Raw genomic sequence first — 25,925 nt, 5'->3', positions numbered from 1 at the left:
TAACTTGTTTCTCAACACTACAACGATCGGGATTTCACTCCTACCTAAAACGACCATGGGCGGTCAAATTGACGGTCGGTTTTTTTATACTCTATATTCTTTCCAGATAAATACCCAATTGAGATATTACTTCATTGCATATATTAGTATGTCTGTTAGGAAACGACTGACACCAAAATTAACATTTTAGCAACTATAATACTATTTTTAAACAATTTAAACTTCAGAGAGACACGGTCGAACTTGAATAGCAAAATTGAAAAGTGAAAATATTACCTGAAAAACAAAACGGAAAACACATATTACTAATCTAACAAACGTAACAAGGCCTATAAAACGTGACACATAAAAAAAGAACTGAAAGTAAATATTGAAACAGTCCCAAACAACGACCGGAACTTAAAAGTACAAGAACGACCGTGGGCGGTCATTTTGACCGCCACGGTTTTTAATCTCTATATTCTGTGATGATAAATATCCAATTGAGATACGTATTAATGCATGACATATGTTAGTATGTATGTCTGTTAAGAAACTGACACCAAAATTAACATTTAAAAAACTTTTGATACTGTTTTTCAAACAATTTAAAATGGCCACTATCCAACGCCTGTAAATACTGCAAAGCCTCAGTGGTAGTCTTGGTGCATCTAAACGGCGTCTGTAACCAGACATGTTGGCAATAATCTAAAATCAAATCTAGACTATTCCACTGCACTGGAGAATGCTAGTTTTTTTTTCTAGGACAGAGCAATGAACTTCGCGAAGGAAATTATGCTATGGGCAGAAATATGTGTCACTAGGAACTGAATCTGAATTATTCATATTTGAAGTTGAATTGCTCAACTTGACCAAAACACGTCATAAAGTGACATGATGCGCACGATCACGTGCAAATTACCAGGGGCCATTTTGACCGCTCATGGTCGTTTTAGGTAGAGCTTATCGTAACTTTTTCTATGCAATTGATCTAAAACTCATTTTAAATGCAAATATATGCAAGTTTGGGGGAATTCAGAGAGCAGCGGGTTTGTATAAGTTTTTTTTTCCACAAAGTTATTAAACTTTGAAAATCCAAAAAAGGTCATTATGACCGTTTTGGAATGTGGTTTGCATTCTCGGAGATAGGCCTATTTGTATTTAACATAGGCTATTCATTTTAGATAATTTTTCATTTACATGCTGATATATTGTGCAGCTGTATATTTTAAACCTGGGAAGGAAACCCTGTCTTTACATTTTATTTTGATCTGTGTGATGGCCTGGCGGCCTGTCCAGGGTGTCTCCCCTTCTGCCCCCCAATGACTGCTGGGATGGGCTCCAGCAGCTCCGCGGCCCTGAGAGCAGGATAAGCGGTTTGGATAATGGATGGATGGATGATCTGTTTTAATAAAAGTGCTTGTGACATCTCACATGTGGCTTTGACTTAGAACTGAACATTTAGCCCACTTCATAGAAAATACGGAGATATATATCGTGTATCGCCATTCAGCCTAAAAATACCTAGATATAATTTTTGGTCCATATCGCCCAGCCCTAGTTAGTATACCCAGGCGAAAAGCCTTTGTACTTCGATGATGATTTTGTGCATGTGCTATCAGTACTGATGAGCAATATACTTGATTGAGGGAGCAAATACTCTTTTGACAGAGAAATCTGTGTTCTCCTGCTCAGAGAGTCTTTTCCACAGTGACTACATGTAAAAGAATGCATTGCGCGCAAGCCTTTGTATCCTCTGTGCCCGTGTTGTGGGAATTAATTTCCACCATCGGAAATGCATCTCAGCTGAGAATGAAGATGTGTTTGTTGATCATCGCGTAGAGTAGATGGGAGCACCCATGCGATCTAACAACTTCAGGTGTTTTTCATGTGCTATCCCTGTTCAGATAGACAGATATACGATTGAAAATCGCTGAATCTTCCCTTAATAGTCTTTTCTCCATCCAGAAAGACATACAGCTACTTTAATCTGGGATCATTTTATTCGGAATCGTGTGTCCATACTCTCCACTTTACTTTGGTAGTAAAAGGCCACTTTCAGAGGAACAGGAGAATAATAAGCAATGTGTGATATTGTGCCGTCTCATTTGTATTCATTGGAGTGGTATTACATTAGCAGCAATGTGAGAGCTTACATTTCGATTAGAATGAGACAAATAAAATGGTAGACGTGACCCGGGAACACCATTTGAGAAGTATGTCTAAATTCCACGTTGCTGTTAAACAGACTTCAACACTGTTTAGGGAACAAACGTTGGATAAAGATCCTATATATAATGATGGTTTAGTGTAAAGCAAAGTGGCAGCTCTTGATGGGTTAAATCTATCTTGATCTAATCACCAATATAAATTCTATAAATAGGCTATTTATTACTAGGGGGTCATTACAAGAAATGTCTCTTAATGTATTTGTTGTGGCAAGGTAGTAGTCTCTTATATGTAATCAGCAACATATGACTTCAGCAAAGATAGCATATCTAATCGAGTTGGGACAAACTTGACCCAATAAAATTCAGAAAAACCGGTGTCACATTTACAAAGAAAGGAGAATACAACAACTATCATACAAGATTGTGTTATGAACGCGTATATGATTGTTAACTGAAAGCAGCTGGTATTTTCTCATGTTTACTTTACTGGTTTTTTCTCTCGTTTACACTATAAACTATTGTTGCAATTGGTCTGTACTGACCTGCCATGCCCAGAGGAAGCATCTACGAGGCCGAAACAGGCTGGCATTTTCACATTTACATTTATTCCTGGTATGCCAAGTGAGTAATGGCTTTTTAAGATAAACTCTGCTCAGCCTAAGTGTGTCTGGAGACAGCCTGTCTCCTGAAGGCAGCTCCCCTTTTTCAGTATTGTTCTCTTCGTGAGCACCTCATGTCTTGAGGCTCACTTATGCTCCCCTTACATAGAAAAATAAACACGTCCATTTCAAACGATGTAAGCGTCAATGCCTACATACTTCCACGCGTCCTTTACGTTGGCATGGCTATTAAGCATACATCCACTAGAGGGCAGTTTAGAGTCAAACATTTCTGACAATAACAAACATGGTCAACAGTGGAGGAGGTCGTTATAATGTACCTGTTAAGAAAGAGGCAAAAGCAAAAGCAGCATAGTAGATGGCGGAGGTCTGTGAGGCCATTAAATACAGAAAGTCCCCGGATTACCAACGAGTTCAATTTTTGAGTCTGTTCGTAAGTCGAATTTGTATAGAAGTCAGAACAGTTACGTACAGTTCACAACTAGCATCAATTGGTCAAATGTTAGTCTTAGTTACCTATAGTATATATTTTACCCAAAACATCACAAATATAATAATGCAGTAATAATAATAAATGTAACTACAGCACAGCAATGTAGCGAATTCGGGGGGGGGGGGCAACCACAGCAACTGCCGCGGCCAGGAGGCGAACCCGTATCGCCCGCACCACGGGAGACATCGCTGACCGCTCGACTAAAGGCTCAGACCCGTTTGTCAGCGGCCAACGTGTCTAGTTATCCATGCACGTTACACTACCCCCACTCCTTCGGGAAGCATATCAGCTCCTTCACGCCTCTGGGTGCATACGCTTCCGATGGCCTTACGGCAGGGGTGTCAAATCCAAACTACTGAGGGCCATTCTGAGGGTTGTGAATAAAATCGGGGGCCATGACATTCATTACAATGATTCTTGTTATGGTTACAACCCATATGCTATTTATATAGCACAGACAGTTTTTTAGGATTATTGTATATTTGATTGGTCTCTTTGTACAGTAAACTTCAATACTCCGTATGCTTCTCCTCGTTTTCCTGTCGATGTGACATTCAAATTTCCCCAACCTGGGGATTAATAAAAGGCAATTCAATTCAATTCAATTCATATATGACTCAGAGGTAACATCAATGCAGCCAAACTGGCGTGTTTATTCACACAATCAAACCAAACACATGACTGGCAAGAACCTGCCAGGAGAGGGCACATGGATGACAGGACCATAACAAGTATGTTTATAAGTAGGCTAGCAGGTGGATTAAATAAAATAAAAATACAGTTTGTTCCCCCCTCATATTTGTGGGTAATTCTTTATATCAGCAAAATAAGATGGAAGTGCTGTCAATATAGCGGCAAGTGCAAAAACAATGTTGTATTTAAAGATAATAATAATAAAAAAAAATGAAAGAAGAAGAAGTGCACAATTAAACAAACCACATTAGCAGTCTAGCCTACAATAGGTTCAGTTTTTAACAAAATAGTTTCACAATTAAACAAAACCATTAGGCCTACTACTGTGTCTTTCAACACAACAAATTATGTTTTCTGTGATAACGCAAAATAGTCAGTGCAACAAGGCCTATCTGAAATGCATTGTAATTCAACTCTTACCAGACACTGCACCTTTTCTTAGAGATGATCTCGTCTATTCTAGGCTTAATGTCCTTGGCTGTGGCCAGTTTCAATACCGAGACCAAATGCTGGTCAGTGAGTCGGGATCTGTGGGATGTCTTGTTCAGGGTCATTATGGAGAACATCTGTTCGCACGAGTAAGTGCTTCCGAACATGGACATGATGCGTTCAGCATGAAGACAGAGCACTGGCACTGATTCGGGGAGGAGAGGTGCAAACTCAGCAGCCCTGACTGACTGGTACTGGGACTTCAGAGCGCTGCTACATTGCAGTTCAATGAGTTCCAGTTGCAGGTGCTCAGGGGCAGTGTCGACATCAATTGCAAAAGAATTTGTGAACAGGTCAAGATTGAATTTCTGTGATTCAAAATCAGCAAACCTCCTGCTGAATTCCGCTTTGAGTGTGTTCAGTTTGTCAGCATACACTTGGGTCGGGAGTGGAATGGTGACTGTGGCGCTCATTGATTGACAGGTAGGAAAGTGGGTCAAGTTACCTTTGCGCATCTGGCCCTCCCACAGACGCAGTTTCAGTTCAAATACCTTCACGGAGTCCCGCATCTCGGTGATCAGCTGCTTTCTTCCCTGGAGTTTTAGATTCAGTGAACTGAAGTGCTCCGTGATGTCACACATAAACGCCAAGTCACTCAGCCACTTTTCATCCTCAAGCTCGGGGACGGCCTTCTGTTTGCTTTCCATGAAACGAGCGATCTCAGCGTGGGTGTCGTAAAACCTCCTCAGCACTTTCCTCCAACTCAACCAGCGCACCTCCGTGTGATAGGGCACATCCTCATGCACAGAGTTTTCCTCCTCTAAAAGAGCCCTAAACTGCCGATGATTCAAGCCCTGTGCACGAATAAAGTTCACAGTTTTAGTCACAACAGTCATGACATGTTCCATGCCCAACACCTCACCGCAGAGTGCTTCCTGGTGGATGATGCAGTGGTAGGCTACCAAGTTTTCTGCTGTGTGCCCCGTCGCCTTTCGAGTCAAACCGACCAAACCACGAACTTCCCCACACATCGCCGGTGCACCATCCGTTGTCAGTCCAACAAGTTTATTCCAGGGCAGTTCCATTTTGTTCACGCTCTGCTCCACTTGGGTGAAAATGTCCTGTCCTGTTGTTGTCCCGTGAATCGGTTTCACGTCTAAAAGTTCCTCAGTGACGGACAACTGAGTGTCAACCCCTCGGATTAATATGGACAGCTGGGCTGTGTCCGTCCTGTCTGTACTGTCATCTACCGCTAGTGAGTATGAAACAAAGTCCTTGGCTTTTGTTTTTAGCTAGCTCTCTACATCGGAGGCCAGTTCATCAACACGACTGGCCACAGTATTTCGGGACAGGCTGATGTTTGAAAATGCCTTCTTCTTGTCAGGGCACACAACGTTGCACACTTTTTCAAGGCAGTCTTTAATAAACTCTCCCTCGCTAAACGGCTTGCTAGCCTTTGCGATTTCCTCTGCAATAATAAAACTTGCCTTGGTAGCACCCTCACTTTCACTACTGATGCGAGTGAACATGCTTTGCTGATGCTGAAGGTTGCGTTTCAAGTCTTTGGCTTTCTGATGCCATTGCTCCATGTCCATGTTAGCATATTGCTCGCCATGCTTCGTTTCGAAGTGTCTGCGGATGTTGTACTCTTTGAACAATGCCAGCGACTCTTGACATACAAGACACACTGGCTTTTGTTTTAATTCACAAAACAGGTATTCAGCTTCCCACCTCTATTGAAACTGTCGATACTCTATCTACTTTTCATTTTTTCGCCATCGTTTGTTTATGCTAGCTAGCTTTCGATCTCCTTCGCAAAGCGTACGTTCAGGTAACGTTACTCGGGTGATGTAGGCGATGCTACTGCAGGAACATGCTACTCAGCATTTCTGTTACTATGGGAAAAAAGCGAAGTGCGGCAGCGCCCTCTTGCGTTTCAGCATTGCATTGTCACAAACACAAGCTCTCGGGCCACATTCAGTTGATGACCAGGATTGACAGGAGGGCCGGATTAAATATTGACTGTGGAGGGCCGTGTTTGGCCTGCGGGCCTTGATATTGACATGTGCCTTACGGTCTCACCATCCCACTTCTGACACCCATGTAGTGAATTCGGAGGGCAATCACAGGAACTGCCGCGGCTGACACGGGTTTGCGTCCCGGCCGTGGCAGTTCCTGTGGTTGCCCCCTGGATTCGCTATAGTATTTATAATTGAGAGAGAGCATGTGTGCATAGGTATAAAAAACATTAAAGAAAAATTTCTTACATTTCAACTCCCCACCTGCCACTGTCTCCGGAGCGGGTCACGACCGGTGGAGGCCGGCAGTTTGACGCCAGAAACGAGGGCCCGCTCGGGGCTCGCCTCCCCAGGTAAGTGAAAAAAAAATTATAAGAGTGTTTTGCCTATCTCTGAACGCTTTATTATTTCCATTTTCATTTCAACAGTGATCGTTTTCCTTTTCTTCGATGCATCCCCATCACTTGCATCAGATATACACTTTCAAGCCATGATTACGAGGGTAAACACACGAAAAATTTAAATAAAAACCCAACGCACACAAGAATGTTCACGCAATCCGACTTAAAATGGCGATGACTGCGTGACGACGAACTGCCTAAAACGCACAGTGTAGGCTTTATGGAGGTTGGTTCATAAGTACGGGCATTCGTAAGTCTGGCGTTTGTAACCCGGGGACTCCCTGTTCATCAAAGAATTGCGCTTTTCTTTAAATGTCTTTGTGTGTCTCACTAGTCTCATTTGAACTTTTAGCTACACTGCTCCCACAAGTTCCGGGGGTACTGCTTCGTTTTGTCTGTATCCGCAAGCTTTCAGAAAACGTGCACAAATGCAGATGAAATGAATGCAAAGTACGGACAGAAGGCTCCGTTCGTATCCATATACGTCTGTAGCATCAGCAGAAATCAGTGTGGGAGGGCACAGAGAAAATTAGGTGGGCTGAGCCTGTCCAAGACCAACCATACTTAATAGGTTCTGAAACGTATGTTAACCAAAATAGACCATTACTACTACACGTGCCTGAATGCACCACAGTCCACAGTTTAATCATACAAGCCTTATACATCATCAGAGGTAATATTACAGGCTCAAAGACGAACATTAACAGCATCGCATTGCCTAGCACAGCTGCCACATATTCACAATATGCACACAGCTGACAGACGCAATAGCATTATTAATCAAGTGTATGGATAGCGGTACACACAGGGCCACTGACACTGAGGGAACACCGGGTCAGATGTCCTTGGCTCTGGGTTAAGAGAGGGTCCAACTCCGACGGCTCCCGCCGCCGCTCCATCAGCCCTCAAAGCGTATGATGATGGATGCTGTACAGTACCGCTGGAGCAGGGGGACCCACGCTAGCCCGGTCGGGATTGCGGTCCAGACTAGAAAAGAGATTTATATGCACACCGCCTATGTTTGGGCAGTTTAAGGTCCCAGTATTTATTTTTTCCATATAAATCTGATGATCAGATCATTAAATGAGTTTATCCATTTTCCAAGGACAACTGAGCCACAGAGGATACACAAGCCAATGCATTCTTAATGTCGGTCCCAAGCCCGGATAAGTGGGGAGGGTTGCATCAGGAAGGACATCCGGCATAAAACTTTTGCCAAATCAAATATCTACTACTACGACTACTACTACTTTTGGCTGCTCCCATTAGGGGTCGACATAGCAGATGATCCATTTCTATTTCTTCCTGTCCTCTGCATCTTCCTCTGTCACACCAGCCACCTGCATGTCCTCTCTCACCACATCCAGAAACCTCCTCTTTGGTTTTCCTCTTTTCCTCTTCCCTGGCAGCTCCATATTCAGCATCCTTCTACCAATATACCCAGCATCTCTCCTCCACACATGCCCAAGCCATCTCAATCTTGCCTCTCTTGCTTTGTCTCCAAACCGTCCAACCTGAGCGGTCCCTCTAATATAATCGTTCCTAATCCTGTCCTTCTTCGTCACTCCCAGTGAAAAGCTTAGCATCTTCAACTCTGCCACCTCCAGCTCCACCTCCTGTCTTTTCTTCAGTGCCACTGTCTCCAAACCATATAACATAGCTGGTCTCATAAACATCTTGCAAACCTTTCCTTTAACTCTTGCGTACCCTTCTGTCGCAAATCACTCCTGACACTCTTCTCCACCCACCCCACTCTGCCTGCACTCTCTCCTTCACCTCTCTTCTGCACATCCCATTACTTTGGACAGTTGACCCCAAGTATTTAAACTCATACGCCTTCATCACCTCCACTCCTTGCATCCTCACCATTCCACTGTCCTCCCTGTCATTCACACATATATGTTCCATCTTGCTCCTACTGACCTTCATTCCTCTTCTCTCCAGTGCATACCTCCACCTCTCCAGGCTCTCCTCAAACTGCACCCTACAGATCACAATATCATCTGCAAACATCATAGTCCATGGAGACTCCTGCCTGATCTCGTCCGTCAACCTGTCCATCACCACCGCAAACAAGAAAATTGCCAAATCAAATATGCAGATCATAAATAAAATTTCCATATGGGATCGTCAGAGGCCCAGGTTACCAACGACCAGTAATGCTGGCCAGAAGGGTGGTGGTAGAAACTATGTCACTGATCAGCGAAAGAGAAGGAGAGGGGGAAGGGGAAGGCATGTTCAGAGCCAGCGGGAGAGGAGGAAGGGTAAGAGTGTGGAGGTGAGAGTTGAAACTTTGAATGTTGGCACTATGACTGGTAAAGGGAGAGAGCTGGCTGACATGATGGAAAGAAGACAGGTAGATAGATATACTGTGTGTGCAAGAGACCAGGTGAAAGGGGAGTAAGGCCCGGAGCATCAGAGGTGTCAGTACTGAAACACAGGCTTGGACTCAAAATGCAGACTCAGTCTCAGTTCACAAAAATCAGTCCTTTTAATAAAAATGAGGTCGGTACACAGGTGATCAGATAACAAGGCAACAGTGTCCAAATTGGCAGGCGAAAGGCGAGGTCAAAAAAGGCAAAAACAGGTCAGGAAACTATAGGGCTCAAGAAACTCACACAAGGGGAAAAATGCTGGAACACTGTCACAAGGAACAGGACGAACTGGCACAGAAGGAAGGGAACACTAAGACTATATAATCTGGAGGAGGGGAGACAATGAGACACAGGTGCAACACATTAGGGCAGGGCAGGTAATCACACAGGAGGGAGACACATGAGGGCAGGAAGTAAAGGACCTGAAACGAGACAAGAGGCGAGTATCAAAATAAAACAGGAAGTCAGGAAGACAAAGAACACTGGGAGAAACAAAAGATAACTTAACTATCCAGACGGGGTGTGACAGGAGGTGGGTTCAAACTCTTCTACCATGGTGTGAATGGGAGGAGAAATGGGGTAAGGATAATTCTGAAGGAAGAGTATGTCAAGAGTGTGCTGGAGGTGAAAAGAGTGTCAGACAGAGTGATGAGTATGAAGCTGGAAATTGAAGGTGTGATGATGAATGTTGTCAGTGCATATGCCCCGCAAGTTGGGTGTGAGATGGAAGAGAAAGAAGAATTCTGGAGTGAGTTGGATGAAGTGGTGAAGAGTGTACCCAAGGAGGAGAGAGTGGTGATTGGAGTGGACTAAAATTGGCATGTTGGTGAAGGGAACAGAGATGAGGAGGAGGTGATGGTGAGGTATGGTGTCAAGGAGAGGAATGTGGAAGGACAGATGGTGGTGGATTTTGTGAAAAGGATGGAAATGGCTGTGGTGAATACATATTTCAAGAAGAGGGAGGAACACAGGGTTATGTATAAGAATGGAGGTGGAAGTGCACAAAGGTGGACTATATCTTATGCAGGAGGTGCGATCTAAAAGGGATTGGAGACTGCAAGTTGGCGATAGGCAGAGGTGCACATAACTGGTGCGCAGGTGCGCATGCATGGTCAAAATAAATGATGCGCAGCAGATAATAGAAAAAGAGGTACTTTTGCGTACCAACATTTTTGGAACACAATTACTTACTAAAACAACAGGATTTTCTCAATATTTCCCTGGTAAGAAAGTCATTATGACAAATGTGTCCATTTTGATAATTAGTTGTTAATCATGTAACTTTTAGCCTTCGTTCTTGAGTAAGTGGATGCGTTTTGTCCCCCCCCCCCCTAAGTAAACAAGGTTAACTGCTGGAGCTGAGCAAATAGTTTACGTTACAACTAGCTTAAGTTACAATTTTTCAGTAGTTTTAGGATTTTCATCCATTCATCAAAATGTCCAAGAAGCAAGCTACAATAAGTAATTACTTTGGTGTCGCACCACCTCCAAAGCAATGCCAGACTGAACCTGTACATAAAAAAACCGTGTATTCGCGGAAAAGTGGCTGCAGGAAGTAGCCTAGCTCCAAACAGATGACTGCACAGAGATGTGGTGCAAAATATGCTGTGAAAATCCCAATCTCATGGATAAAAGCAGCACCTTTTAAATAGGGACTAAAATTTTCAGTCATCCAGCTTTTGAAAAGCACGAGAAGAGTAAAGAGCACATGAAGAGGCTTGGAGTTAATGTCGGTAGTGCATATCATTCATGAGAAGGGGGACCCGCATCATGCCGAGCATCGCACAGTCAATCAGTTTAGAATTGAGTGAAAAATTGAAGGCCGCTGAATTTTGAGGCATGCTCTTTGATGGATCAGAAGACATAACACAAGTGATGCCCTGATGCCCATGAACCAGCTCCCAGTATGGGCTAAATAGTGCCCTGCCTAGTGGCTACCTCGGGAGAGGAATAGGCTACAGGAGTAAACCCCTACAGAAAATCAATGCCCACAGTGCTGTTGTATTTTGTTTTTCTTGCCCCTTTGTATGTGTTTAGGTCGGAGAGTACTGCTGGCATCGTATGTGGCTGCCACTTCTCCCTCTCATAGTCCCCCCCCTTCCCATCCACCCCTGTATGTCTGTGTTATGTTTATCTGTTGTCTTGTTTCACCGCCACTTATTGTAAAGTGACTTTGAGTGTTAGAAAAGCGCTATATAAGTTTGATTTATTATTATTATCGTTATTATTATAAGTGGAGCAGGAAATTGTGTACATTGTGTCTGAGAGTTTGCCTGAGATTTCCTTGGATTAATTAATTTGGGTGTGAACCAAGCGGCACAGGACATAATGAATGGACTGGAGCAGCTCTTCCATACTTGTGGTTTATGGGATCAGTGGAAGACGAAGTTGGTCTCGATGTGTACAGATGGTGCAGCCATCAACGTTGGAGTTTACAATGGGGTCGTTCCCAAATTGCATCAGAGGGTGGCGATTGGGGATTCCCTTGTGCTTAATTTTGTAGACTGCCCACACCCTCGAGAACTGCACAAAGTCAAGTTGATCGTATGGTACCATGCTGTGAGACATTTAATTGCTCCGTTGTCAAGTTGCTGAGCTTTTATCTACAGAGAGGGGCGCAAAAAGAACAGAACAACTAAAGAAGATATTGTGATGAGAATGGCATTGCCTTTGAGAAACTAGGAAAGCCTCACATCAGATGGTCTGCATGGAGGCAAGAGACTGTTGAAAATATGGATGCTATTACTTGCCATTCAAATTCAAGTGACTACAAGTAATGACAGTGACCTAAAAAATATCTGCACAGAGTGTTTTCAGTGTTTCCTAGCCAACATGCTTGACACTGGAAACATTTTACAGTTCACCTCTCTCAGGTTCCAGCAAGATAAATTGACTATTGGTGAATGCAAAGATGAGCTCATGGTAGCTGCTGACCAGCTGACACTATTGCTTGACAGTGAAGGCAAGCACAGGAAAGAGACTGTTTCAAATGCTGATGCTGACAGGGACAAGGCTGATGTATAGAGAGGTCTAATTCCTGTTTGAAAGCAGATATGAATCCCTTAAGTCATGCGAATAAAATTTTTAATTTTTGATCCTCAACTTGGCCTCAAGAAATGCAAGATATGCCACTTTTGAAAGAGAGGAAGACAGTGAAGAGAGCAGTCGGGAGGGTAGTGATGACGACAGCTTGTAGGGTAACCATGCCGCGTAAAGACTGAGTACAAAGTACCATCTCCAGGAGCTCCCTTGAGAACCAGACGAAAAAAAGTTATGTGCACTGGTGATAGGGGAGAATGAGCTAGGCAGCATCGGATGGTGGTCTGTAGGATGATTTTGGAAACAAGGAAAAGGAAGAGAATGAAGGCAGAGCCAAAGGTCAAATGGTAGAAGTTGAAGAAGGGAGACTGTTGTGTGGATTCCAGGGAGGAGTTAAGACAGGCAGTAGTGAATAGGGTAGTGAAGAGTTGCCAGATGGCTAGGCAAGCACCGCAGAAATAGTGAGGGAGCAAGGAATGTACTTCGTGTGTCATCTGGACAGAGGAAGGAAGACAAGGAGACTTGGTGGTGGAATGAGGAAGTACAGCAAATTATACAGAGGAAAAGGTTGGCAAAGAAGAAGGGGGATAGTCAGAGAGATGAAGAAAGTAGACAGGAGTACAAGGAGATGCAGCGTAAAGCAAAGAGAGAGGTGGCAAAGGCAAAGGAAAAGGCGTATGGTGAGTTGTATGACAGATTAGACACTAAGGAAGGAGAAAAGGACTTGTACCGATTGGCTAGACAGAGGGACCAAGCTGCAAAGGATGTGCAGCAAGTTAGGGCGATCAAGGATAGAGATGGAAATGTGCTGACAAGCGAGGAGAGTGTGCTAAGAAGGTGGAAGGAATACTTTGAGGGGCTGATGAATGAAGAAAATGAGAGAGAGAGAAGGTTGGATAATGTAGGGATAGTGAATCAGGAAGTTCAGCGGATTAGCAAGGAGGAAGTGAGGGCAGCTATGAAGAGGATGAAGAATGGAAAGGCAGTTGGTCCTGATGACATACCTGTGGAGGCATGGAGATGTTTAGGAGAGATGGCAGTGGAGTTTCTAACTAGATTGTTTAACACAATCCTGGAAAGTGAGAGGATGCCTGAGGAGTGGAGAAGAAGCATACTGGTACCGATTTTCAAGAACAAGGGCGATGTGCAGAACTGTAACAACTACAGAGGTATAAAGTTGATCAGCCACAGCATGAAGATTTGGGAAAGAGTAATAGAAGCTAGGTTAAGAGGAGAGGTGACGATCAGCGAGCAGCAGTATGGTTTCATGCCACGAAAGAGCACCACAGATGTGATGTTTGCTTTGAGAATGTTGATTGAGAAGTATAGAGAAGGCCAGAAAGAGTTGCATTGTGTCTTTGTAGATTTAGAGAAAGCTTATGACAGAGTACCGAGAGAGGAGGTGTGGTATTGTATGAGGAAGTCAGGAGTTGCAGAGAAGTATGTAGGAGTGGTGCAGGATACGTATGAGGGAAGTGTGACAATGGTGAGGTGTGCGGTTGGAATGACGGATGGGTTCAAGGTGGAGGTGGGATTACATCAAGGATCGGCTCTTAGCCCTTTCTTGTTTGCAATGGTGATGGACAGGTTGACGGACAAGATCAGGCAGGCGTCTCCATGGACGATGATGTTCGCGGATGACATTGTGATCTGTAGTGAGAGTAGGGTGCAGGTTGAGGAGAGCCTGGAGAGGTGGAGGTATGCACTAGAGAGAAGAGGAATGAAAGTCAGTAGGAGCAAGACGGAATACCTATGCGTGAATGAGAGAGAGGACAGTGGAATGGTCAGGATGCAAGGAGTGGAGGTGACAAAGACATCTGAGTTTAAATACTTGGGGTCAACTGTCCAAAGTAACGGGGAGTGCAGTAGAGAGGTGAAAAAGAGAGTGCAGGCAGGTTGGAGTGGGTGGAGAAGTGTGTCAGGAGTGATTTGCGACAGAAGGGTACCAGCAAGAGTTAAAGGGAAAGTTTACAAGATGGTTGTGAGACCAGCTATGTTATATGGTTTGGAGACAGTGGCACTGACGAAAAGACAGGAGGCGGAGCTGGAGGTGGCAGAGTTGAAGATGCTAAGATTTTCACTGGGAGTAACGAAGAAGGACAGGATTAGGAACGATTATATTAGAGGGACCGCTCAGGTTGGACGGTTTGGAGACAAAGCAAGAGAGGCAAGATTGAGATGGCTTGGACATGTGTGGAGGAGAGATGCTGAGTATATTGGGAGAAGGATGCTGAATATGGAGCTGCCAGGGAAGAGGAGAAGAGGAAGGCCAAAGAGGAGGTTTATGGATGTGGTGAGGGAAGACATGCAGGTGGCTGGTGTGACAGAGGAAGACGCAGAAGACAGGAAGAAATGGAAACGGATGATCCGCTGTGGCGACCCCTAACGGGAGCAGCCGAAAGTAGTAGTAGATATGACAGGGTGCTGAGAGAGGAGGTGTGGTATTGTATGAGGAGTCGAGAGTGGCAGATATCTATGTAAGAGTGGTGCAGGATATGTATGAGGGAAGTGTGACAGTGGTGAGGTGTGTGGTTGGAATGACAGATGGGTTCAAGGTGGAGGTGGGATTACATCAATGATTGGCTCTGAGCCCTTTCTTGTTTGCAATGGTGATGGACAGGGTGACGGACAAGATCAGGTAGGAGTCTCCGTGGACTATGATGTTTGCAGCTGATATTGTGATCTGTGATGAGAGTAGGGTGCAGATTGAGGAGAGCCTGGAGAGGTGGAGGTATGCACAGGAGAGGAATGAAAGTCAGTAAGCACAACATGTAATTCATATGCATGAACAGCAAGGAGTAGAGGTAACAAAGGCGTATGAGTTTAAATACTTGGGGTCAGCTGTTCAAAGTAACGGGAATGCAGAAGAGAGGTGGAGAAGAGAGTGCAGGCAGGGTGGAGTGGGTGGAGAAGAGTCACAGGGGTGATTTGTGACAGAAGGGTGCCAGCAAGAGTTAAAGGGAAGGTTTACAAGATCGTAGTGCAACCAGCTATTTTTTTATGGTTTGGAGATGGTGGCACTGACAAAAAGACAGGAGGTGGAGCTGAAGGTGGCAGAGTTGAAGATGCTAAGATTTTCATTCGGAGTGATGAAGAGGGACAGCATTAGGAATGAGTATATTAGAGGGACAGCTCAGGTTGGACGGTTTGGAGACAAAGCAAGAGAGGCAAGATTGAGATGGTTTGGACATGTGTGGAGGAGAGATGCTGGGTATATTGGGTGGCACGGTGGCGCAGTGGTTAGTGATGTCACCTCACAGCAAGAAGGTCCTAGGTTCGTTGTCCAATCTTGGGGGTCATCCCAGGTCATCCTCTGTGTGGAGTTTGCATGGTCTCCTCATGTCTGCGGTGGGTTCTCTCCGAGTGCTCCGGTTTCCCCCACCGTCAAAAAGACATGCATGTTAGGGTTAATACTCCTGTCTGTGCCTCTGACCGAGGCATGGCAAGACGAACTCGAGTTGGTCCCCAGGCACTGCACGGCAGCTGCCCACTGCTCCTAACAGCTAGGATGGGTTAAATGCAGAGGAAGAATTTCCCCACGGGGATCAATAAAATAATAAAATAAAAATGAAAAAAAAAATATTGGGAGAAGGATGCTGAATATGGAGCTAGCAGGCAAGAGGAAAAGAGGAAGGCCAAAGAGGAGATTTATGGATGTGGTGAGGGAGGACATGCAGGTGGCTGGCATGAGAGAGGAAGATGCAGAGGACAGGGAGAGATGGAAATGGATGATCAACTGTGGTAACCCCTAACGGGAGCAGCCGGAAGTAGCAGTACTAGTATCAATTTTCCATGGACAACTTCAAAGCATTAAAGTTGGGATTTGGGAATGATAGCATGTCTCCAATATGACTGAATTTTGGTGGTGCAGCTACCTTTTTAATTAGCCTATATCTGGTAGTCTGTTGGAGAGGAGAGCTCTTTTGCCATGCACAAATGGAACAAATGTGTGCGCATTATGGCCAGTCAGCGACCTGTGCATGGTCGGGATCGGGGGGGGGGGGTGGCTTTGTATTGGAGATCACCTTGTTCTGGGGCACAAGCAAGACACACTTGAACATACCCCCCACACACACACACACACACTGCTAGGGCAATTCATATATGAGTGTTTGCTTACTTTTAATCTTTGACCATGTATCAGCTATACTATCTTCACAATGCTTGGATGGATTCTCGGGGCTCATGTGTAGCAGGTCAAAGGTGATACCACAGAGTTCCTTCCCTCCTGTGTGAACAAGAGAAGGCCTGTGATTTACTGTTGGTTGAGAGCAGAGCAACGTGTGGGAAACTCACTGAGAGTAGCAAGTCCACACAGTAATTGGAGAAATGGCCTTGGTGGGATGTGAGCTGGAAGACATGAGATAAGGAGGAGAAGAACAGACTACTGCCCTATAAGAGAGACTGTACTGATTGGCGTGCACTTAAGTATCTAGGCTTGTGCGTCTGTTCATGAGCATATTAAAGTGTGACAATACTGTAAGTGATTTTTGTCTTGTTCCTCATGTCATGTCAGAGTGGAATTCAATAATTGCCATGACAACACACACACACACACACACACACACACACACACACACAGTGTCATGCATGAACGCATCGAATATGCTCATGTTTTTGGTGAACAGTAAACTGAACCTATCCATTTGCAACTAACGAACATGAGCGTCGTTCCCTCATGCTCACGACAAGTGAACGATGCTCACCCAGCTTGCCGGCATAGCTAGAACAACTGGCAGTTCAGACACAGCTACCAGTACTGTTGAAGTCAGTTCACATGAACATTTGAAGGAGTTTTATGAACAAATCAATACAGATTACAACGGAAAAAAATGTCATTCTTATGCAAATTGAAAAAAAAAAGTCTGAACTTCAGCCACATTGGCAACCTGACCATTGGGAGTAGCTCATTAAAAAAAATGGAAGAAATTAATAGGAAGTATATCAATTTTTAGGACTGTGAACTTAGTTCAAAATTCAAAGTCGTTAACTATGAATGTGAACTAGTTCATTTTAATCTGTGTGAATTGAACTTGAGCTAGCTCTTGTTAAGTGTAAACTTGCACAACACTGCCCCCCCCACCCACGGCAGATGAAGCAACATCAACATGAAATCCAATTGTACACCCAACAAAAACTAAACCCTACAAACAATAATAGTGAAATAAGCAATAAGCTACTACAGTCCGGAATTGTAAATTAGCTTACTTTTGATGATTACAGCAGGAGATAATGAGGCTTGGTGTGGGTGGTGAGTTGAGAATGATCCCTGAACTTGAGCATGTCTTTTTGCAAAATAACTTAAGCAAATTGCTTTGTTTAGCCATGATTTTTATCTTAACCTACATTACAAGCGGCTTCTGTTCCTCTGTGCAATGTGCAGGCTGTACACTGAGTAAAAGAGGGGCTGCTCACAATCTGGCATTTGCCAAATGCACTGCCGTTCATAAAATCTGACCGATCATCATGACATGGTAAACAAGAAGCAAGGAACAAAGGTAACATAGTCAGAAAATTGAAACAGTATTCACTGACTGCTATTCACTGGATGATCCAGCAAAAAGGGAAACCTTCTGATTGGGTGGGCCTGAGTGCCAAGTGGGTGGGCGCAGGCCCACCTAGGTCTACCCACAGCTATGCGTTAGGCAATCGTATTTAACGTTGAGTATAAATGAGGCATTACTGGAGTTATACACATTTAAGATTTTGAACACTTGGTACCTTCATACTACTTTTTGTTACCAGAGCGTTTGTGGGTCATGTAAGTACAGGGATATAGCAGGTTACATAACAAATCAAGCAGTGTAAAACTTAATGTTCTAAGGTCTCACCGTCTGAGGATGGCTAGACTACACTGCCATTTTGAAAAATCCATTTTGTTTGCTCTCTTGCTGGTAAACTAGATTGTAACAGCCAAACTGTTATGAAACAGTTGAGATCTGTCCAGTTACACAGTTAAAATTTACTGATTCCACACTATCAGTTGATATATACTGCAGGCTAAAACTGTCACCTCATAAATCCAGACTACCTGCAGGCCAACAAGTGTTTAAACTGGAAGTAAGTGGGAGGGGGGATTGTGTGGGGAAAAATAGTACACATCTAAACAGAATACCATGATACCATAACTAACATCACGTTATTTGTAAAAACTCAAAAAAAACCAAGTAATATTAGCAACTGGAAATATTACTATAATTAATCACTTACAGTGCATCCAGAAAGTATCACACCCCTTCACTTTCCCCACATTTTGTTATGTTACAGCCTTATTCCAAAATGGATTAAATTCCTTTTTTTCTCATCAATCTCCACACAATACCCCATACTGACAAATTATATTAAAACACAGAGGAAATTAGCAGTTGACAAATCCATTGCCAAAACAACAGGCACATATATGAACAAAAAATGTTCAAAGGTTAGAAGTTAAAGTTGATTACAGGGGAGGGTGGATATAAAATTTCTAACCAAGACTACTACTACTGCTACTTCAACTACTATCTGTTACAATACTACTAGCAATGCTAAAAGCACAGCTAAAGCTAAAAGCAGGAAGTTTAAAAATGAATTTTTAAATTGCATTTTTGAAAAAGGCTCTATAGTCTGCGGTGGCCTATTAGGACAGTGTTCCACAGATGTGGGGATGGGCGGATGAGGTCTCTCATAGTGCTAACTTTAATTTAGGCCATTGATGAGAACAAAGCTGTTGAATAACTTTCCAACGTAAATTTAAACATGCTAAAAGTGAATGTACATGTAAATTTCAATCTTGATGTAAACGTCATCTTCCACCTTGATAAATAGGCTTTATGCAGATCAGAGGGGTGGTATCAACCCTGTCGATACATCTATCCCTACGAAAGACACGAGGTGTGAAAACGATGCTCATCCATCTCCCAAATACCCTGAAAGCCTCTACAAGTCCCGTGTTTTCCTTGTAAAAGGAGAAAACCACTGGTAATTGGCGATAAATGATGATCCCTGCTAATGATCTCCGTTAGGCATCGCTGCCTGGCTCAAAGACTGGTTAGTGAGAACCCTTGCCAGGCTGCGAGTTGGTTCAAAAAGCTCACATCATTCATCACCAAGTGGCTTCCCATCAACCCCCATTTTCTCAGTTTGATGTGATTTTACTAACCTGGAAGACCTGGTTTTGTTGCAGCTCCAAGTTGCCCTAGTAACTAAAAGCAGTTCCAGGAAAGGGATTGGTAAATTGACTGCCTACGGGCACTCTGGGAAAAGTTGCAGTTTCTTTGATGGCATTTCTGCTTTATTAGATAGACATCTGGGTCATCACTCACACACACACACACATTAGCAAGCGCACTTAAGTCGCTTTTTCTGCTAGACATACATACACAGTCCATACAACACACAGATACAAACACCCCCCCCCACACACACACACACACACATTAAGAAAAACACAATGAAAAGAATCGGGAGAGATGGTGGTTTTGATAATAATAATAACTGGTAAGATGCCCTTGAGCTAGACACTTAGGCACTATATGCTCGACTTGCCCCAGTGGAGGAGCTGCATAGTGGCCATGATGTTTGGAAGCAACAGTAACAACAACAGTAAAACTGGTTGCACCTGGCAGCTCCCAGTGTGTGTGTGTGTGTGTGTGTGTGTGTGTGTGTGTAGCAATGCAGCAATGGTCACCCAACAACCATCAAAAGTCTCTGAAATCAAAGAGACTCTGTGATATCTAAAAGGCCTTCAAACACAATGGCAAACAGACTGAGAGTAACACATAGGAACAAAGAAAAATATCAAATCCAGACAGACAGGCTGACAGAGAAGCACAGAGACAAAGACAGACAGACAGTGTAACCAACAGACAAACAGACAGATGTCATACACAGGCTGCAGACAGACAGGAATACATATAAATAGAGAGGCAGACATCCAAACACTAACGCATATAGATGGATAGGCAGACAAAAATACACAGACAGGCAGCAAGACAAATGAATAGACGAGAGACAGGTAAAGTAATAGAGAGATAAAGGCAGGCAGTGGTTACAAAAATAGAGAATGATGAAGGTAGAGAGAGACAAGTAGTAGAATGAAAGAAATGAGTACAGGCAGTGGCTGAGATGACAGAAAGTCTGACTGAGAAGAGGAAATATAGAGCAGCAGGAGAGAAAGAGGTAGAAGAGAGAGAGAGGAGAGAGAGAGACTCCAGCTGAACTGGAAGAGATAAGATACCTGCTGAACTTCATCCACTCAAGGCTAATACGCTGACAAAGACTTCACATAAAATTACACAAGCACAACAGATCAATTTGACTTAAATCCATACAGTCCTCATCGGCGGTCACTCGGGGTCGAGTATGACCGTCCTCCCTCTGGATCCTCAGGTGGGTGTAGAGGCCGATCCTGGAGCTGCACAATGGGAGGATGCCTGCGTATGACAGCTTTTTATGTGGAGAGGCTGACGTGCCAGCAGCCACCACATGGTCCTTGGCAGGGAGTGGCCAGAGTCCAAAGGCATGGTGAACCAAGATGATTGGGGACCACCCTCTGTTGCAGCCTTCATCTGTCTTCACTGCCACTGTGACCTGGAGACATCTCCTGCCAGTTCCGCCGTTGAGGTCTTTGTTAGATCACATTTCATCTGGAAGTTCCCCCTTGACCTATCCGCCTTGGGTGACCCTACCAGGAGCCAAGCTCCGGACGGCATAGCTCTTGGGATCATTGGTACACGCAAGCTTCTCCACCACAGCAAGGTGGCGATCCAGGAAAATAATCCATACAGTACTTTTAGTTAAGTATTATAGTTTAATACTCAATCAAACCTTAATTGATAGTTCATGTAAGTCTGACTTCACTAGAATTGTACCTTATCAGTGGGATCATTTTAAATAAGTAATCGGAATACACAAGGTGTGCGATCATCAACATTTTGTGACAAATGTATGGGTTTTGAAGTCATACAGAGTTAAAAAAAACAAACATCGATATCCCAACTCTGCATGAAATATGGTGCTCTGCAGATATATCCACCCACTACCGCATGGTATAAAAGGAAATTATTGTGCTCTCCCTTTTTAAAAATAAAAAAACAACATTAAATATGGGAGGCGCTCCAGAGGTATTATAATCGGGTATAAATAAAGAAAATCTGGAAAAATGTCATCACCAGTTAAGAAGTGTGCATCACTAGGGTTGGGCATCGTTTGGATTTGAACGATTCTGATTCCGATTCTGCTTTTCAATTCCGGTTCTTAACGATTCTCGATTCTAGTTCTTCGAGAGGCGGGGTCAAAACAGGTCACGTGTTTATTTCACAGAAGAAAAAAATATTAATAAAAAAACGTTATACAAGCCATTCTGCTTTAAGAACGGATCATTCATGTGAATGTCTCATTCTTATATTTACAACAACTGTCTTCATGCATGAAGATGAAGAAATAAAGACAGTCACACCCTGGTCCGGACTACCAGGTGTTAAACTCTTTAAATTAGAAACAGTTCTTGATTAGAAAAATGAGCATATTGTGGAGTTAGAAAACAACGAGACAGGAGACGTGAGAGTAGACGTAGTCGAGGTAGTTTACTAGCTCCAACTTTGCATGTCATACGTTCGACAACGACACTGAACTGACTGTGAACCGGAAGCGGAAGTCCATTATCTGACCCCTCGCCTCTTCCCTTAAAGGTACACCGTCCTCTTAGGTGAATGTCTCTCGATATATAGATGTGGGTCACCACAATATCTGCCTTCTCAGGCTGTATACGCGAGCGTTCAGCACAAAAAGACAAAAACGTGTCAGTATGTGCATACAGTTTATAGCAATTCGCTCATGTACACGTTGTTTACTGTCTCGCTGTTGCGAACAAGACAAACGGTAGTAAGTTTCACCTACCCGGTTGCGACGAGGTGCTGCTTCCTGTGTGCTCAGGGTTGGCTGAAGAGGAGGCCGAGGCAGGAGATGGAGGCCGGCGCAACGTGTCAAACGCGGTACACTGGTTCATTTGTACACCGTATAGGCGAAGGTGTTTGGCCATATTTGTTGTGTATCCTCCATTGCACGGAATACTTTTGCCACAGGCGTTGTACCAAGCCACACTCTCGACCGCCGCTTGCTCTGGTCCATGATGGCGCACATTTAACTTGCGGAGGCGGAAACTACGGAAGCTGCATGCCGCCAATACGGAAACTGAAACCAACTTCAGCGCGAGCGAAATTTATTTAGGAACCGATTGGCAACCGAAATTTAATTTTTAACGATTCCTTTGGAATCGGAATTTTTGAACTGGTACCGTTCTCCATGCCCAACCCTATGCGTCACATATATGCCTTCAGACGGATTAAGTTGTGACTTGCCAATAACGCTTCCTGTGTGCAGCAGGCAATCCGTGACGTGAGTCCCCTCGTTACGATGAAAACTTGTAGCACCCAACAAAAGGAAACCTTGATGTGGGCGGCACCGTAGCCCAGCGGTTAGCACTGTTGCCTCACAGCAAGAAGGTCCTGGGTTCGAATCCTACGCCGTCCCAGGTCCTTTCTGTGTGGAGTTTGCATGTTCTCCCAATGTCTGCATGGGTTTCCTCTCACCATCAAAAGACATGCATGTTAGGGTTAATACTCCTGCCTGTGCCCCTGACTAAGGCAATGGAAAGAAGAACCGGAGTTGGTCCCCTAGTTGTTGCAGCTTTCCACTGCTCCTATACAACAGGATGGGTTAAATGCCGAAAGCAAATTTCATTGTAAGAATGCAATTCGTTGTAACCTGTACAATGACAAAAAAGTGTTGTTGTTCTTCTTCTTCTTCTTCTTCACCTTTGTAAAAGCCTTGGCCTATACACGGTCGATGGCAGTACCAGAGGTGATGGTGGAGGGCGATAGTCTTATTTCTCATTTTAGGAGACAGACAGTGTGGTGGACTACGCTATCACTGATATGGACTCTCCACTAACTGATACCTCTGTGGTCAAGCCCCATATCTGATCCGTCACAAACTATGATACACTTAAAAAAGTTACAAAAACCCTCCAGCGTTAACATTACCTCAGTGAGGCTCTATCATCTACCTACGGGATGTCAATGGACAAAAGACAATTTTGAAATATTTGCATTTAACATGGATCACTGTGAAATTACTAACATGTTAGATACTTTTCACAATACAGTTTACCTCCCTGTTCCCAGAGATATCAACTCTGCAACAAAGCACATCAACAACATCTTAAATAAACTGGCTTCGCTATCTTATCCAGCACACATTATAAAACCAAAACATCTGCACACACAAAAAAGTAGTTTGACCGACACTGAGATCGCTAAGCAATGAACAGTCCGCAGCACTTACATCACTCCAGAATCTCCTGGATAGTAAAAATACAGGCACATATAAATGGGAACTATAGGGTAGATCGGATAACACGGTACCAGATCTAGTCCTTTAGAGTCGAAAAAACCTGGAAAAAACGCTTTTGTAAGAAATAATTGTAAGAAATTTGAGACCAGGGCGTCCGGGTAGCGTTGCGGTCTATTCCGTTACCTACCAACACGGGGCTCGCCGGATCGAATCCCCATGTTACCTCGTCTCTACACACACAGTTGGCCGTGTCTGCGGGTGGGAAGCCGGATGTGGGTGGGTGTGTGTCCTGGTCGCTGTATTAGCGCCTCCTCTGGTCGGTCAGGTGAATAGAAGCGACTGGTGATTCCACATGTATAGGAGACATGTGGTAGTCTGCAGCTCTCCCCAGATCAGAGGGGGTGGAGCAGCGACCGGAACGGCTCGGAAAATAGGGTAATTGGCCAAGTACAATTGGGGAGGAAAAAAAAGAAGGGGGGGGTTCAACAAAAAAAACGGAAGGCAAACAATCGGACCCTGACGCTCTTAATTCACTCAGTTAAAAAAAAAGTTTTAATACATTGCATTTAATACTGTTTCGTGCGTCGCGCACTCATCAGCTGAGCAGCTGATGAGATGAGCTGATGAGAGAAAAAAAAAAATATATATATATATATGTTTTTTTAAGCCACTCTTTAGTTTGTCATTGTATACTTACAATGAACTTGTTCTCTACATTTAACCCATCCTGTTGTATAGGAGCAGTGGGCAGCTGCAGCACTCGGGGACCAACTCCAGTTCTTCTTTCCATTGCCTTGCTCAGGGGCACAAACAGGAGTATTAACCCTAACATGCATGTCTTTTTGATGGTGGGAGGAAACCAGAGCACCCGGAGGAAACCCACACAGACATGGGGAGAACATGCAAACTCCACACAGAAAGGACCTGGGATGGCCTGGGGTTCAAACCCAGGACCTTCTTGCGGTGAGGCAACAGCGCTAGTGTGTGTGTGTGTGTGTGTGTGTGTGTGTGTGTGTGTGTGTGTGTATACACCAAGCTTAGCCCCACATGCCTTTGGCATCTTGTGACGCTCTCAAGTCTTCTCTGTGTGACATTGACATTGACACACAGCATGGAGGAAACATGACTGTACTAATGGCACAAATCAACATTTTGCACTGCGTGCCTGTAGGAAAACAGGGCCCGGTGTTTATCCCGTAATCTCTGTAGTGGGATTTCTGTTGAGTCTAATGTTCACTGTTACCCTTACAATACCTTCCTCTCTTGCGTATCTTACATTTTATTGTATTTCTTTTGAAACTAACTCTTTCTCTCTTTTGTTCGTTTTTGTTGTGTGATTTGGCGATATTAGTTATTTCCTTTCATGCTAATAAAGCTTCTTGGTATTGAGAGAGGGAGAGAGACAGAGAGCGAGAGAGATAGAGGGGGAGAGAGAGATAAGGGGGGGGAGAGAGAGAGACAGAGAGAGAGAGAGAGATGCGAGGACAAAGCAGCAGCAATAATTAGAATGGCAATTCAACAGCTGAAGCAGAGCTCAGAGGATCAATTGAGTGATTACTGACAAATTCGAAGTAAGATTAATGACATTACTGGCACAAAAAATACACAACACCACAAACACGTGTGTGTGTGTGTGTGTGTGTGTGTGTGTGTGTGTGTGTGTGTGTGTGTGTGTGAGAGAGAGAGAGAGAGAGAGAGAGAGAGAGAGAGAGAGAGAGAGAGAGAGAGAGAGAGAGAGAGAGAGAGAGAGAGAGAGAGAGAGAGAGAGAGAGAGAGAGACCACGCACACAAATATCTAAACACACACAGTGTCTGTGCTCTCTTGTAGAAGCATTAAGAGCAAGTCGGCTTTCAAATTACCTCTAATTGCTTTCTATTTCAGTTGTCATGGCAACTTGGCCACTCTGAAAACTATTTGTGTGTAGGTCCGTGAATGTGCAGTGTTTTTGCTTTTTGTGTGTGTGTGTGTGTGTGTGTGTGTGTGTGTGTGTGTGTGTGTGTGTGTGTGTGTGTGTGTGTGTGTGTGTGTGTGTGTGTGTGTGTGTGATTGTGTTAGTGTATAGTTTTATTTGAAACTGTGTCAGGGTTTCCAGTAGGGTTTTTCCCCTGCTGGCAAGTGGGACCGCTGACATTTTAATTTACTGGACATCTGAGAAATTCATCAGACATTTATATGTATATATATAAGCCATTATCAAGCCCATCCGCAGTGCTCAGAACACAAGTAACATTTCAATTATGGTAATTTGTCTAAACGGAACAGAAATTGGCCTGCAGAGTTGTGATAAAATAGAGTCAAACGTTATTCTTCATGTGATGTTTTATTGAGAAACAACGCAATGTAGCCTACATTGCCTTCTATGCATAAATCAT

At 43.9% G+C, this 25,925-nt stretch overlaps 1 pseudogene; it reads right to left on the bottom strand.

The window, feature by feature from the left end:
* Positions 1–25,925, bottom strand: part of LOC130116346 (general transcription factor II-I repeat domain-containing protein 2-like) — an 80,203-nt pseudogene that overhangs the window by 9,141 nt on the left and 45,137 nt on the right.

The sequence above is a fragment of the Lampris incognitus genome, chromosome 8, assembly GCF_029633865.1.
Source record: "Lampris incognitus isolate fLamInc1 chromosome 8, fLamInc1.hap2, whole genome shotgun sequence".
Taxonomy (NCBI): domain Eukaryota; kingdom Metazoa; phylum Chordata; class Actinopteri; order Lampriformes; family Lampridae; genus Lampris; species Lampris incognitus.
Note: the sequence above shows the minus strand (reverse complement) of the source record. Positions and strands in the feature narration are given on the sequence as shown.